Raw genomic sequence first — 15307 nt, 5'->3', positions numbered from 1 at the left:
GGGGAGAGGCTGGTCAGTCACAGCCTGGTCTTAGGGCTCAAAGTAGTCCATCAGCATTGGGTCTTGTATCCGCCCACACCGAGATTAGGGCACAGTCAGTGTCAGAGGCTACATGGGGATAAGATGTAACTTGCTCCCCTGTGTCACAGGGTTACATTACAGCTTGCATGCTGCTGATAAATGTTACCATTTGTAAGGCACATCACTGGGTACCACAGGCCATCCTGATGCAAAAACAGACGAAATGGATCTAAAACAGGCAAAGTGGCAGATCTCAAAATGTAGCTAAACGGGGAATCATCTTTCAGCAGGTGTGTTTCTACTAATGTGTCTTGCAGGGATCAGTTCTTGGCCCGAAACTCTTTAACACTGTTAACAGTGACCTGGAAGAAAACAAAATCATTCTAGAGCTAGATAGATTCATGGAGTTAGGTTCATCAATGGCTATTAGCCAGGATGGGCAAAAATGGTGTCCCCAGCCTCTGTTTGTCTGGAAATGGATGACAGAGGAGGGATCACGTGAGGATTACCTGTTGTGATCCCTCTCTCTGGGGCACCTGGCATTGGCCACTGTGGGCAGACAGGACACCGGGCTGGATGGACCTTTGGTCTGACCCCGTGTGACGGCGCGTTGGGGGTTCCCCGTCTCCTGCACCCCGAAATGGCATGAACAGACTGCACCAGCCGGTGGAATAGAGGAAGTTTATTGCCTCTCCAGGATACAGCACAGCACAGATGTAATCTGGTCACAGAGCTGGGCTAGGATGTCTCAGGCCCCCTTGAGATGGGGGAGACTGGGCCCCTAAACTCCAGCCCCTTTCCCTAGCCTGTCTCCTCCATGCTCCCGGACAGCCAGCGACCAACCAACCCTCTTCCAGCCCTGCCCCCCAGCCAGGGCAGCATTCCACCTTCTTTTGTTCCTCTCCAAGGGGGGTGGCTGGCCACTGGTTTGCATAGTGACTCATCCTGTTTTGCTGGGTCGTGGTACCCCCGGCAGCCAGTGGGGGTTACCCCAGAGCCAGCAGCATAGAAACCAGCCAGGTACCCCCACTACGTCACAGTTCTCCCCCCTCCGAGAGCGAACTGAGCAGGGTCACTCCGCTCGTGACCTAGGGAAGTTCGGGTCCTCTGCGTGGGAACCCGCCCTGGGGACATGGGTGCTCCCCTTGACTCAGGCCGGCCGTGGGGAGGCCCCACATGAGCTGGCTTCCCTCTGTCCACTCGCCGCCCCGCTCCAGGGCGACTGGCACAGGCCTGTCCTCGGGGGTCACACCCACCCTTCCGCTGGCCTTGACCTCTGGCCAGGGTCTCTCGGGCCGGGGCCATGAGCCCAGTGAGCCTTCTCTGGACAGCCAGGGCGGCTTCCATCCCCGATGCTCCATCCAGGGAGGTCTTCCCCTCCCATAACTCTCTCAGCAAGCCCAGAGGGTCCTTTATCTGGGGTAGAGACCCCCAAGCCGCTTTCCTACTGTCTTGGGCCTTCCCGCCCCTCTGGCAGGAGTCACAGGACCGGCAGTACCGCTGCACGGCTGTAAAGATTCCCGGCCAATAGAAGTGCTGGAGCAGCCTCAGCCGGGTGCTCCGGATCCCCCGGTGGCCCCCAACGGGGACGTCGTGGGCCAAATACAGCAGCTTGAGGCGATACTTTCGGGGGACAACCAGCTGCCGCTGGACCCTCCATGCCCTCGCCTTCCTGGGGGGAAGCCATTCACGGAACAGGAGTCCACGCCCCCGCAGGAATCTCTCCTGGCCACCTCTCCCCCAGGGCTGAGTTGCACGGAGGCCAGTCTGGTCCCTCAGCCTCTGCAAGGAGGGGTCTGCCTGCACCTCAGCCTGGAATTCAGCTGCTGAGGCAGGGATCGGGACCTGTTCCCCACCTTTGCCTAGGTCCGGAGTCCCAGCCTGGCTGGACCCCGTGTCCACTGGGATGGGACCCTGAGGACGCTGCCAGGAGTCCTTCCCTGGACCCACGTTGTCAGCCCCCCGCTGGCTCTGGCTCCGGGTAGTGACTAGAGCCCGCTGGGATTCATGGGGCCACTCCTCTAGGTCATTCCCCATCAGCACCTCGGTGGGCAAGTGCGGGTGCACCCCCACTTCCTTGAGGCCTTCCTTCGCCCCCCATTTCAGATGCACCCGGGCTACAGGCACCTTAAACGGGGACCTGTCTATGCCCTTCAGGGTCAACTGGGTGTGGGGTAGTATCCGGTCTGGGGCCACTATATCGGATCGGGCCAGAGTCACCTCCGCCCCCGTGTCCCAGAAGCCCGTCACCTTCCTACCATCCACCTCCAGGGGTATGAGGCACTCGCTCCGCAGGGGCCGTCCTGCCCCCACCCGGTACACGGAGAAATCCGCCTCCTGAGAATCAGACCTCCCAGAGGAGGTGCACTGAGCATCCTTCCCCTCTCTCTGAGCTGAGGTTTGCCTGCCAGTCCCTGCCTCTGGGGCAGCCTGCCCTTCCTCCAGCCCCAGCCAGTTAACCCTGGAAAGTCCCCGGTCCTGGGACCTGGTGCATTGAGCCCTCTTGTGGCCTTTTTGCCCACAGCGATGGCAAGTTAGGCTTTGGGCTGTCTCTGTCCAGGGCCTGGCTGGTTCTCTGGGGCGCAGACGACCTGTTCCTTGGGCTCGCCTCATACTTGACTCCCTCCGTCACTCAGCCGAGATCCGGTCTCTGCACGATTCCCTTCTGTCCGAGACTCCCGTTCACACCCGGACCGGCTCTCCGTGAACTCGTCCGCCAGCCTCCCAGCTTCCTGGGGGTTCTCTGGTCTCCGGTCCTTGAGCCACAGCCTCAGTTTGGGTGGGCACGCTTCATAGAACTGCTCCATCAGGACCAGCTTGAGCAGCTCCTCTGCGGTCTGGGCTCCGACTCCAGACACCCATTTGCGGCCGTATTGCGACAGGCGGGAGGCCAGATCCACATAGGTCTCCTGTGGCCCTTTCTGTACCCCCCGGAACTTCTTCCTGTACATCTCGGGGGTCAGCCCGAACTTGTGCAGCAGGGCCTCCTTGACTCGGCTGTAATCCCCTGGCTGTAGGTCCTCCAGCTGACTGAGAACTCCGGCCGCCTCCTGGTTCAGTGCGGGGACGAGCTCCTGCAGCCAGTCAGCTGGGGGAACCCGTTGCAGTCCACAGGCCCTCTCAAAGGAGCTGAGGAACCTGTCTATGTCGCCCACATCCTTCAATTGGGCCACCACGAGCCTCTCCAAGCGTCTGGCATCCCCGGGACCCTGGGGCCCATCCACTCTTGGCACAGCCGGTGCCCCGCCGGTTCTCCGCTCTGCCATGGCCAGCTCATGCTGTCGCTGCCTCTCTCGGTCCTGGCGGTCCCTCTCTCGATCTTGGCGCTCCTTCTCTCGGTCCTGGCGGTCCCTCTCTCGGTCCTCTGCTTCCAATTCCTTGATCCGCAGCTGGATCTCCAGCCGCCGTAGCTCCGCTGGGCTGGCCTCTGTCCTAGATGGGCTATGACTTGCAGGCCTCCCGGGAGATGCTGTCTCATCTCTCCGGTGGGTTCCAGCGCTCCTCCCCCTCTCTGAGCCTGACACACTCTCAGGGGGGGTCTGGCTGCTTCCCCTGGGGACAAGATCCTGGCCCTGTGGCTGGTCATTCTCTTCCAGCTGGGCAATCAGCTGGGCCTTGGTTGCTTTCCGCACAGGCAAGCCCCTCTCTCTGCACAGCCCCACCAGCTCTGCCTTCAAGAGTCGGGTGTAGGCCATCGGCCCGCTGGGCCCCTCGGTGCAGACTCACCAGTCTAGTGCTGCAGCGCCCCAAGATTCCCAGGAACCGCTTCGCTCTGTCTCCAGCACGCCTGGCTCCAGGGCTCTTGCTTCTACAGCGCCTTGTCGCTCGCCGCTGGAAGCTCCATCCACGGGGTGCAGTGCATCCCACCCCTGACACCAGTGTGATGGCGCGTTGGGGGTTCCCCATCTCCTGCACCCCGAAATGGCATGAACAGACTGCACCAGCCGGTGGAATAGAGGAAGTTTATTGCCTCTCCAGGATACAGCACAGCACAGATGTAATCTGGTCACAGAGCTAGGCTAGGATGTCTCAGGCCCCCTTGAGATGGGGGAGACTGGGCCCCTAAACTCCAGCCCCTTTCCCTAGCCTGTCTCCTCCATGCTCCCAGACAGCCAGCGACCAACTAACCCTCTTCCAGCCCTGCCCCCCAGCCAGGGCAGCATTCCACCTTCCTTTGTTCCTCTCCATGGGGGGTGTCTGGCCACTGGTTTGCATAGTGTCTCATCCTGTTTTGCTGGGTTGTGGTACCCCCCGGCAGCCAGTGGGGGTTACCCCAGAGCCAGCAGCATAGAAACCAGCCAGGTACCCCCACTACGTCAGACCCCGTCTGGGCTGTTCTTATATTCTTATTCCTGGTTAAGTTGGCAGATGACACAAACACTGAGGAAGAGGTAAATAACGAAGAGGAGAGGACACTTGTAAACAGGCACAAGCAAACAATGTGTGTTTTAATTGGCCAAATGTCCTTCCCCAGCTAGAAACAAAGAATGAAGAACATACTTTAAGGCTGTGTCTAGACTGGCAAGTTTTTCCGCAAAATCATCTGCTTTTGTGGAAAAACTTGCCAGCTGTCTACACTGCCCGCTTGAATTTCCGCAAAAGCACTGACGATCTCATGTAAGATTGTCAGTGCTTTTACGGAAATACTATGCTGCTCCCGTTCGGGCAAAAGTCTTTTTTCGAAAGACTTTTGCGCAAAAGGGCCAGTGTAGACAGCAGAGATTTCTTTTCTGCAAAAAAGCCCTGATCGCAAAAATGGTGATCGGGGCTTTTTTGCGGAAAAGCGCGTCTAGATCGGCCACAGACGCTTTTCCGCAAAAAGTGCTTTTGCGGAAAAGTGTCCTACCAATCTAGACGCACTTTTCCGAAAATGCTTTTAACGGAAAACTTTTCAGTTAAAAGCATTTCCGGAAAATCATGCCAGTGTAGACGTAGCCTAAGAGTGGCAGGTTCTCTCCTGGAAACAGCAGTGACTCTGGAAAGGACTTGGGTTCTGATAATTCATTGAGTGAACATAAGCCCCCAGCCACCACTGTGCACAAAAGGTCTCTCGCGATCCCTGGAGGTATAAATGGGATTATTGAATAAAAGCAGCAAGGTTACATTCTCTGGTGCTACCACAGCTGCAATGCTGCCTCCAGTTCTTGCATCCATAATATAAGAAGGATGGTGATAAATTGGGAAGGGTTCAGAGAAGAGCCTAGCCAACGATTAAAGGATTGAAAGCCTGCCTGGTAGCGACAGACTCAAGGACCACGATCCACAACAGTAGTTAGGCACCTAAACTCCAAACTCATGCCTAACCCTTACCCTAACCCTAACCTTTCACCACCCATAATGTTTCTACCTTGCAGCACGGGAGGTGCTACGGCATCCCTGGTTCCCACCTTAATTCCCAGAGCAATTCACAAACCAGGGGAAGACAAGTATCAGAGGGGTAGCCGTGTTAGTCTGAATCTGCAAAAGCGACGAGGAGTCCTGTGGCACCTTATAGACTAACTGAAGTGTAGGAGCATAAGCTTTCGTGGGCAAAGACCCACTTCGTCAGATGCATGGTACTTGTCTTCAGGGGAAGACAAGTTACCTTCAAGTCACATGCAAGGCCCAATCCAGCAGACGTGCTCAGAGCATGCCAAAATCCAGAGCAGAGAAAATCCACGAGGAGGAAGAGGTTGTCACATTACTAGATTTTAAGAGGAGCAGCCAGATCACTGCTGCACCCATGTGGGGGAGGGGGCATTTGCCCCAAAGTGTATACAAAGGGGACCATGTGAGGTGTCAAATGAGAGCTTATGTTCTACTGATTCTGTATATGCTATTCATGTACTTGTATGATATATGTGAGTGGAGTTATAAATATGTGCTCTTTGTTGATGCTGGAAAATTCTCTGTCTGAGGCAATGTGCCAGGAATATCTGTTCAATGGCTATGCTGATGAGTGAGGCTCCAGGGACAATAGATCTCTAAAGGCCAAAGACACACCTGGGGAATGAATCTGGATGCCTGCAAACCAGCCAGAATAATGGTTGCTGACTTGGGACACAAGGATAGGTCAATGGACCATGTGACCTGCAGTGACCTCTTCTGGCCAGGAAGATGCCCGGGGAGGTGTATAAGTGCCATGTGGCACCCTCCATCTGGTCTTCAGTTTTGCTCCTGATCCGTGGACCCATCCTGACATAGGATGGTACCAAAGACTTTTAAGATAGCAGTTTGTAACATCTCTGCTGAGAGCCTGCATCGAGAACTGGGAGATTCGGTGCATGTAATGTATGATACTTTAACAACCTCACTCTCAGGCTTTTCTTTCTCTTAGTAATAAACCTTTAGATGTTAGATGCTGAAGGATCGACTCAGCGTGCTCTTTCATTTCATAGACTTTCATAGACTTTAAGGTCAGAAGGGACCATTATGATCATCTAGTCTGACCCCCTGCACAGCGCAGGCCACAGAATCTCGCCCACCCCTCTTAGAATAATCTTCTCACCTATATCAAAGATATTGAAGCATTCAAATACTTTGAAGGACCCAACATGCAGAGAGTCCTTCAGCTGTGATCTGTGCCCAATGCTACAGAGGAAGGCGAAAAACCTCCAGGGCCTCTGCCAATCTACCCTGGAGGAAAATTCCTTCCCGACCCCAAATAACTTGTGGGTACGATCCAGAGTGTAAACTGACCTGGGAACTGTGGCTGGTTTCTTGGGACCAGAAGAACCCATTCAGGGTAGGTGAATTTGGGTTCTAACACCCCTCACCTGTGTTAGGCCCGGGGCTGACTGGGGCACAGGGAGAGCTGTGGTGTCCGAGGGGTTTTGCTCATGAGGTTTCTGGCTGGCCAGGCAGGCCACTGGAGTGCTCGGTGTGGCTGGTTTGTAGCCTCTTTCGGAAGGTCTCCAGTCTGGAGCTGTAAGGAGCCCTAGTTTGAGCAATCCACCCTACGCAGACGCCCTCAGCTGTGCCCAGACCTGGCCCGGTCCGTCACAGAGGTGGTGATAGTCCTAGAGCACTGTGGAGAAATAAGGCCACAGAGTGAATGCTTCTGTAGTCCAGCGGTTAGGGCAGTGATGGGCAACCCAGGCTAGTGAGTGGGCCACGAGTGGTCCTCCTTCATCTCCATGAGGTGCAACAACGACCATCTCTAAGGATAGCGCTGCATTATTCTGAGGTTCCAGTCTCTCCCCGCCCATCACATAACCCAGGCTTTGGGGATTGCAGTGTTGTTCCAGTGATTCCCTAGGCCCTGTGACACAGCACTGCAATGCCCAAGCCCCACTGTGCATATCACCCAAGGAGCTCAAACTATCTAGTTTAGCAAGAGAGAAATTCAAGGTATGACGATCAAAGTCTATAAGTACTTGCAAGGACAGAGATTTGACAAAGGGCTCTTCAATCAAGCAAGGATACAAGATCTAGCTGAAGCTAGACGGATCATACTAACAATAAGGTGCACATTTTTAACAGCACGGTTCATTAACCATTGGAACAACTTGCCAAGGGAATTCTATCACACAGAAATGTTTAAATCAAGTGGCTGCTTTTCTAGAAGAAATGCTCTAATCCAAACTGGAATTAATGCCAGGAAGTCGTGAATGGTCGCCTTGGTATCCTTGGCCAAGAGAGATGGGCTAGGAGACCTCTTGAGGTCCTTCCTAGGGCCTGTATGATGCAGCTGGCCAGACTGGATGAGCATGGTGATGCTTTCCAGCTTTGTAATCTATGCCTAATGCAGGGGTGGGCAATAATTTTAGATGGAGCCACTTCAGAAATTTTTTAAATGGCCCTGGCAGGGGCGTGGCCTTGGGCAGAAGGGGTGTGACCAGGACACTTCAGTGCTCCTGGCCCACAGACCCTGACTAGCCTGGGGGTGGAGGGAGTACTTCTAGTCTTTGCCCCGTCACAAACGCCAGCTGTTCTGAACAGCTGGTGGTTCCCTCTAGGTGCCTGCACCCCTGGTGGCAGGAGACTTCGCGTGCTCCCCCAGGTCAACCACTGCCTGGGGGCAGAGGGAGCACGGGCAGTCTCTTGCTCCCTGCCCAGCAAGGGGCACCATGCAGAGCTAAGCAACCACTTGACTCTAAGCACCGCACCCCTTTGCGGGGTGGAAGGAGATTTTGCGTGCTCTCCCTGCCCCCAGGTCAATTAGTGCCCGGGCAGGGAGAACATAAGAACGGCCATACTGGGTCAGACCAAAGGTCCATCTAGCCCAGTAGCCTGTCTGACGACAGTGGCCAGCACCAGATGCCCCAAAGAGGGTGGACCGAAGACAATGATCAAGTGATTTGTCTCCTGCCATCCTTCTCCAGCCTCTGACAGACAGAGGCCAGGGACACCATTTTATCCCCTGGCTAATAGCCTTTTATGGACCTAACCTCCAGGAAATTATCTAGCTTCTCTTTAAACTCTGTTATAGTCCTAGCCTTCACAGCCTCCTCTGGCAAGGAGTTCCACAGGTTGACTACATGCTGTGTGAAGAAGAACTTTCTTTTATTAGTTTTAAACCTGCTACCCATTAATTTCATTTGGTGTCCTCTAGTTCTTCTATTATGGGAACTAATAAATAACTTTTCTTTATCAGCCCTCTCCACACCACTCATGATTTTATATACCTCTATTATATCCCCCCCTCAGTCTTCTCTTTTCTAAACCGAAGAGTCCCAGTCACTTTAACCTCTCTTCATATGGGACCCATTCCAAACCCCTAATCATTTTAGTTGCCCTTTTCTGAACCCTTTCCAAGGCCAAAATATCTTTTTTGAGGTGAGGAGACCACATCTGTACATGGTATTCAAGATGTGGGCGTACCATAGTTTTATACAGGGGCAATAAGATATTCTGTGTCTTATTTTCTATCCCTTTCCTAGTAATTCCTAGCATCCTATTTGCCTTTCTGTCCGCCGCTGAACACTGTGTGGAAGTTTTCAGAGAACTGTCCACAATAACTCCAAGATCTCTTTCCTGATTTGTCGTAGCCAAATTAGCCCCCATCATACTGTACGTATAGTTGGGGTTATTCTTCCTGATGTGCATTACTTTACACTTATCCACATTAAATTTAATTTGCCATTTTATTGCCCAATCACTCAGTTTGGTGAGATCTTTTTGGAATCCCTCACAGTCTGCTTCTGTCTTGACTATCCTAAACAGTTTGGTATCATCCGCAAACTTTATCACCTCACTCCTTACCCCTTTCTCCAGATCATTTATGAATAAGTTGAAAAGGATTGGTCCCAGGACTGACCCTTGGGGTACACTACTAGTTACCCCTCTCCATTCTGAAAATTTACCATTTATTCCTACCCTTTGTTTCCTGTCTTTTAACCAGTTCTCAATCCAAGAAAGGACCTTCCCTCTTAGCCCATGGCCATGTAATTTACACAAGAGCCTTTGGTGAGGGACCTTGTCAAAGGCTTTCTGAAAATCTAAGTATACTATATCTACTGGATCCGCCTTGTCTGCATGTTTGTTAACCCCTTCAAAGAACTCTAATATATTAGTAAGACATGATTTCCCTTTACAGAAACCATGTTGACTTTTGTCCAACAAATTATGTTCTTCTACATGCCTCACAATTTTATACTTTACTATTGTTTCGACTAATTTGCCCGGTACTGAAGTTAGGCTTACTGGTCTGTAATTGCCAGGATCACCTCTAGAGCCCTTTTTAAATATTGGTGTCACATTGGCTACCTTAGGTACGGAAGCCGATTTAAAGGATAGGTTACAAATCACAGATAATAGCTCAGCAATTTCCCATTTGAGTTCTTTTAGAACCCTTGGATGAATGCCATCCGGTCCCGGAGATTTGTTAACATTAAGTTTTTCTATTTGTTCCAAAACCGCCTCTGACGACACTTCAATCCAGGACAGTTCCTCAGATACATCATTCACAAAGGACGGTGCAGATTTGGGAATCTCCCCAATGTCCTCAGCCGTGAAGACTGAAGCAAAGAAATCATTTAGTTTCTCCACAATGGCTTTATCGTCCTTGATTGCTCCTTTTATATCTCAATCGTCTAGGGGACTCACAGGTTTTTTAGCAGGCTTCCTGTTTCTAATGTACTTAAACATTTTGCTATTTCTTTTTGAGTTTTTGGCTAGCTGTTCCTCAAAATCTTTTTTTGCTTGTCTTATTACATTTTTATACTTGATTTGACAGTGTTTATGTTCCTTTCTATTTATCTCACTAGGATTGGACTTCCACTTCTTAAAAGATAACTTTTTGTCCCTCACGGCTTCTTTTACATGGTGGTTAAGCCACGGTGACTCTTTTTTAGGTCTCTTGCTATGTTTTTTAATTTGGGGTATACATTTAAGTTGGGCCTCTATTATGGTGTCTTTAAAAAGTTTCCATGCAGCTTGCAGGGATTTGGCTCTAGTCACTGTGCCTTTTAATTTCTGTTTAACTAACCTCATTTTTGTGTAATTCCCCTTTTTGAAATTAAATGCCAGGGTGCTGGACTGCTGAGGTGTTCTTCCCTCCACAGGAATGTTAAATGTTATTACATTATGGTCACTATTCCCAAGTGGTCCTGTAACGGTTCTCTGCTGGACCTGATCCTGCGCTCCACTCAGGACTAAATCGAGAATTGCCTCTCCCATTGTGGGTTCCTGCACAAGCTGCTCTAAGAAGCAGTCATTTAAGCCATTGAGAAATTTTCTCTCTGCTTCTCTTCCTGAGGTGACATGTATCCAGTCAATATGGGGATAATTAAAATCCCCCATTATTATAGAGTTCTCTATTTTGGTAGCCTCTCTAATCTCCCTCAGCATTTCAATGTCAGTATCGCTGTCCTGGTCAGGTGGTCGGTAATATATCCCTACTGCTAATTTCTTATTATTGGAGCATGGAATTACTATCCATAGTGATTCTATGGAACATGTTGATTCATTTAATATTTTTATTTCATTTGATTCTACATTATCTTTCACATACAGTGCCACTGCTCTATCCTTTCTATATATGTTATATCCCAGTATGATTGTGTCCCACAGATTTTCCTCATTCCAGCAGGTTTCAGTGATGCCTATTATGTCAATCTCCTCATTTAATACGAGGTACTCTAGTTCACCCATCTTATTAGTCAGACTCCTAGCATTCATGTAGAAGCACTTTAAAAATTTGCCACTGCTTATTTGTCTGCCCTTCCCTGATGCATTGGATTCCTTTGTATGCGGTTGTTTGTCTGCTCTGGCCCATGGTTTGCCCTCCCCCCTCCTCTCTTTCCGACTACAGCTTAGAGAATCTCTATCAATGGAGCATGCACAAAGTCGCCTCTCGCCCTGCCCCCATCATGCAAGGGGCACCCAGTGCTCAGAGCCAAGCAGTTGACTATAAGCGCCCCATGCCCCTGGTGGGGGAGGAGACTTTACGCGCTGATTGGCCTCGGGGCAGGGGAGTGGCAGAGCATCTGTGGGCCAGCTCCAGCCCGTGGAAGCCTTTTTGCCCACCCCAGCCTAGGGCAACAAGAAGCCCAGTTTTTAAAGGGACAGTCATATATTTAAGCCCTCCTGCAGGTATCCCTCCCTGGTTTTTTAAGGGCAAATTGTCCCATATTTTCTGCCTCTTCCATCCAGTCAGTACTGGCAGGTCCTACTACTGGTTGGATCCTTGCTTGCCTGCCACCACTCACCAGTGGTGAGGGGGAGGTGGTCCAGTGGCCAATGATGGGGGTGAGTGCAGGGCTGATGGTCAGGCAGAGCTGCAGCATATGGGGCCAGCCACCCCCCTGCTGGTCCACCAGTGCAGTTCCTGCTGCGTGCCAGCTCCTGGCCGGCAGGTTCTCCACCCAACACATGCCTCCCCCCTTCCAGCTGCTGCAGTGGTTGGTTACATGTTACCTCTGCTGCCCACCCCCATCAGCCCCTTACATGCTTCCCATCTCACTGTCCTTCCTTTGCTGAGCCCATTCATACCCCGCCCCCCAGTTCCCTGCTTCTCTCTATTCCCTCTGGCAGGGCATGTGCTGTTCCCAGCACTGTGCGGAGAACCAGCCCCTGGTCAGATCATTCGGCTCACCAACAGCCTGGCTGGCACCCAGGCACAGCTTAAGTCCCTCTGGCTTGGGGTGCTGCCCAGGAGGGGCCAAGACCTGCATGTGCCAAAGTCCCACATAGCCCTGGCATATGGAACATAGTCACCCACTGTTACGCTTTGGAATGGAGAGAGGAAGCTTTTTTCAGACTGTTTGCACCCCAGCTCTGCAGGTCCCCAAGCAGGGCTGCTTTGCTGCCCCCTGCCCCAGGGCAAGTGCAGGGCTGCTCCGTTCCCTAGACACCCATCCCTTGCTAAGCCACGGCTCTGGCTAGGGGTCACTGAAGCCCCTGCAGTCAGGCTCTCTAGTGCACAAGGAAGCCTTAGGGCTCAACACTTCCTGCCCACGCTATAGCCAGTGGACAGGTGGTGGCTAGGTTCTGTTGGAAGTGTTAGCTGCCATTCTACACTGTGCAAGCAGGAAGGAACAAGCTGCTGCTAGCCGTAAAGGGCTGTGTCTACACTGGCATGAATTTCCGGAAATGCTTAAAACAGAATACTATTCCGTTTTCAGTTTTTCCAGAAAAGGAGCGTCTACATTGGCAGACTACTTTTCCGGAAAAGCCCTTTTTCCAGAAAAGCGTCTGTGGCCAATGTAGACGCGCTTTTCCGGAAAAGACTACTGGGCTGTCTACTCTGGCCCTTTTCCGGAACAGTGTTCCGGAATAAGGACTTATGCCCGAGCAGGAGCAGAATAGTTTTTCCGGAATAGCGGCTGATTTTGTACAGTAGAGCATTGTTGCTTTTCTGGAAATTCAAGGGCCAGTGTAGACAGCTCGCAGCTTATTCCGGAAAAGCGGCTGATTTTCCAGAATAAGTGGCCCAGTGTAGACACAGCCAAGGAGCGTGTGTGGGTGGCAGGATGGCAGAGAAGAGAGATCTGGAAACACACAGACCAGGTCACCCCTACTCCTACCCCCATAGCTGGAAGCAACTCCCATCCCTCCCTCCCAGTGACCCCAACAGAAATCTGGTGAGGGGATAGTTGTGACTGTGCATGCTCCCCCCACACTGCCTGCAGAAGACGCAGCACCAGGTGCTAGGAGAGGTGGATCTGCCCTGAAGGCCTAGCCAGGCATGGAGGGCAGAGAGGGTTGGGTCAAGTCCAACAGTCACACCCCTCCCAAGCTGCGAGGGGTGTATGGGAGCACGTGCATCTCACCCTGCCCTGTTCGAACCTTCACCATAACAGGGAAATAGACTCCAGCAAGGTGGTATTTTTAATGGGCTCATTCAACTTGATGTTAATCTGAGCATTTGTACTGCACCTTTGACTGATTGCCATTGAATTCACTTGAACATGGGCAAGTTTACCAGGCAGCCTGTGTTCAGCATAGGGAAATATGGCCACCCTGCCTCTACTCCTTGCTTTAGCAAACTCTTAACCCAGAGGGCCAGGGCTGATGCTGCTGGGCAGTGGTCAAAGGGGGTAATAAGGGATGTGCCTTCCCTTTGCTCCTGGCAAGAATGAGCATCAAATGCCTGCCACACAGGGGCTTGCGGGCACTACAGTCTGTGATGCTCAACTGCCCAAAGCAGCACTGAGCTATTAGGTGGTGCTTTTCCCTAGAGGGAATGCTTACACATTGCCTGAGCACCAACTGATATGACCATCACAAATGAGCTGAGCGGCTGCTCACCCTCTGAGCGTAATCAATCACAATACAGCTAGCACACAGGCAATGAGTCCGACTCATTTAGTCAGATTTGGACATTGTTATTGTTAATTAAAAGCATTCTAACCCCCCCCCCCGCCCCTTCCCACTGCACCTGCTCTGCAAAGCCCAGTGCCAGCCTTCTGGAGAGGGGTGTTCAGATGACAAACTACTGAACACAGAGTCACATTTAATTCTAGGGTAATGGCTCAAGTGACCATTCTGACCAGCCAGACTGGTAGCCTGAGACATCCAGGGAAGAGACCTTAGCCAGAGACTCCTGCATCCCACCAAGACCAGCTAGTTGACTACAGCAAGTCTACCCGTTGAGACTCTTATGTAACAGAGAATCCACCCGAGGCCCTAGCAAAGATCTTCTAATGCTTAGTTTCCTTTCCTGGTAATAATTAGTCTTGCTTCAGCGGCCTGCCCTTGGATCTAGCAGACAAAGGGAGAATGAGATCCAAGAGGAATCTGCTCCTAGAAATCTCTTTCCCCAGCTGGATATTTGTAGACCATGATCAAGTAACCTCTGAAATCTCTCTTACAATAATTAAAAAAAAAGAGAAAAGAGGTTCTGAACTCTCGCACCAGCAGAGGCGTTTTCCAGCCCTGAAGTCATTCGTGAACTTGTTTGAAAACTTTTCAATTCAACTTTGTCTTCAACCCCACAGCATCCCCGCTGAACCCCCTTCCAGAGACTCTTCTCTCCAAGATAATGAACGGGGAGTGTTAAGTGTCATGTAAATGCCTTTGGGCCTGCCATAGTACCTTGCATTTGGCTACATAGCAACACAGATCAGATACTCAGCTTTCTGTGTACCTCAAATAATGCTGCACAATTGTCACCTATTACCACCCCACAGATCTTTGCCATCTGCAAGTTTGGCTAGCAGTAATTTTGTGTTTTCTTCTAGATCACTGATAAAAGCTATTGACTAGCTCATTGAGAACAGCTCAGCGCAGGCCAGTACTAGATAATGACTCCCCATTTACAGCTACTTAGCTGTTATCCTGTTTGGTTTTAGGGTGTACCCTACTGATAGTGTACAATGCTAATTTTTAGTCCCATATGACATTCTGATATAGGAGATACCAACAGTTACCTCTATCAAAAACAAATTTACAACCTTCTTGCCTTCCACAGCAAACCGCTCAGGTGCCAAATAACTTGCAAACCAAACAGCAAGAAGAAAGTAGCCTTTGCAGGAGTATGGTTTAATTTCTTCACTGCTTAGGCTGAGGACATATAAGCACCGATTCTCTTCCAAAAAACTATAAAATGAGACCAAAGACTAGATTTTGGCATCCTTTCAGCCCAAATAATAAAGGAGAATTGCCTAGACCAAGAAACATGATCTTGACTTGCTGAAAGAGCTGCATTCTGTTATTTAGCTAAATCAAGCAGAAGATAAAGGCCATTAAGTATCCTGAATTGTATTTTTTATTTACCATTTATTATTTATTGCACCCCTCCTACTACAAATGTTACCACTATACTGACTCTGCTCAATGGCTCTGCAGTTCAGTTACCAATAGCTGCCTCATCACCCCATTGCACTCCTTTGTAATGAAAGATTCAGACCCCATACTAAGAGGG

This window comes from Pelodiscus sinensis, unplaced genomic scaffold, assembly GCF_049634645.1.
Source record: "Pelodiscus sinensis isolate JC-2024 unplaced genomic scaffold, ASM4963464v1 ctg63, whole genome shotgun sequence".
NCBI classification, from domain to species: domain Eukaryota; kingdom Metazoa; phylum Chordata; order Testudines; family Trionychidae; genus Pelodiscus; species Pelodiscus sinensis.
The sequence above is the reverse complement of the archived record's forward strand: the minus strand, read 5'-3'. Positions refer to the sequence as shown.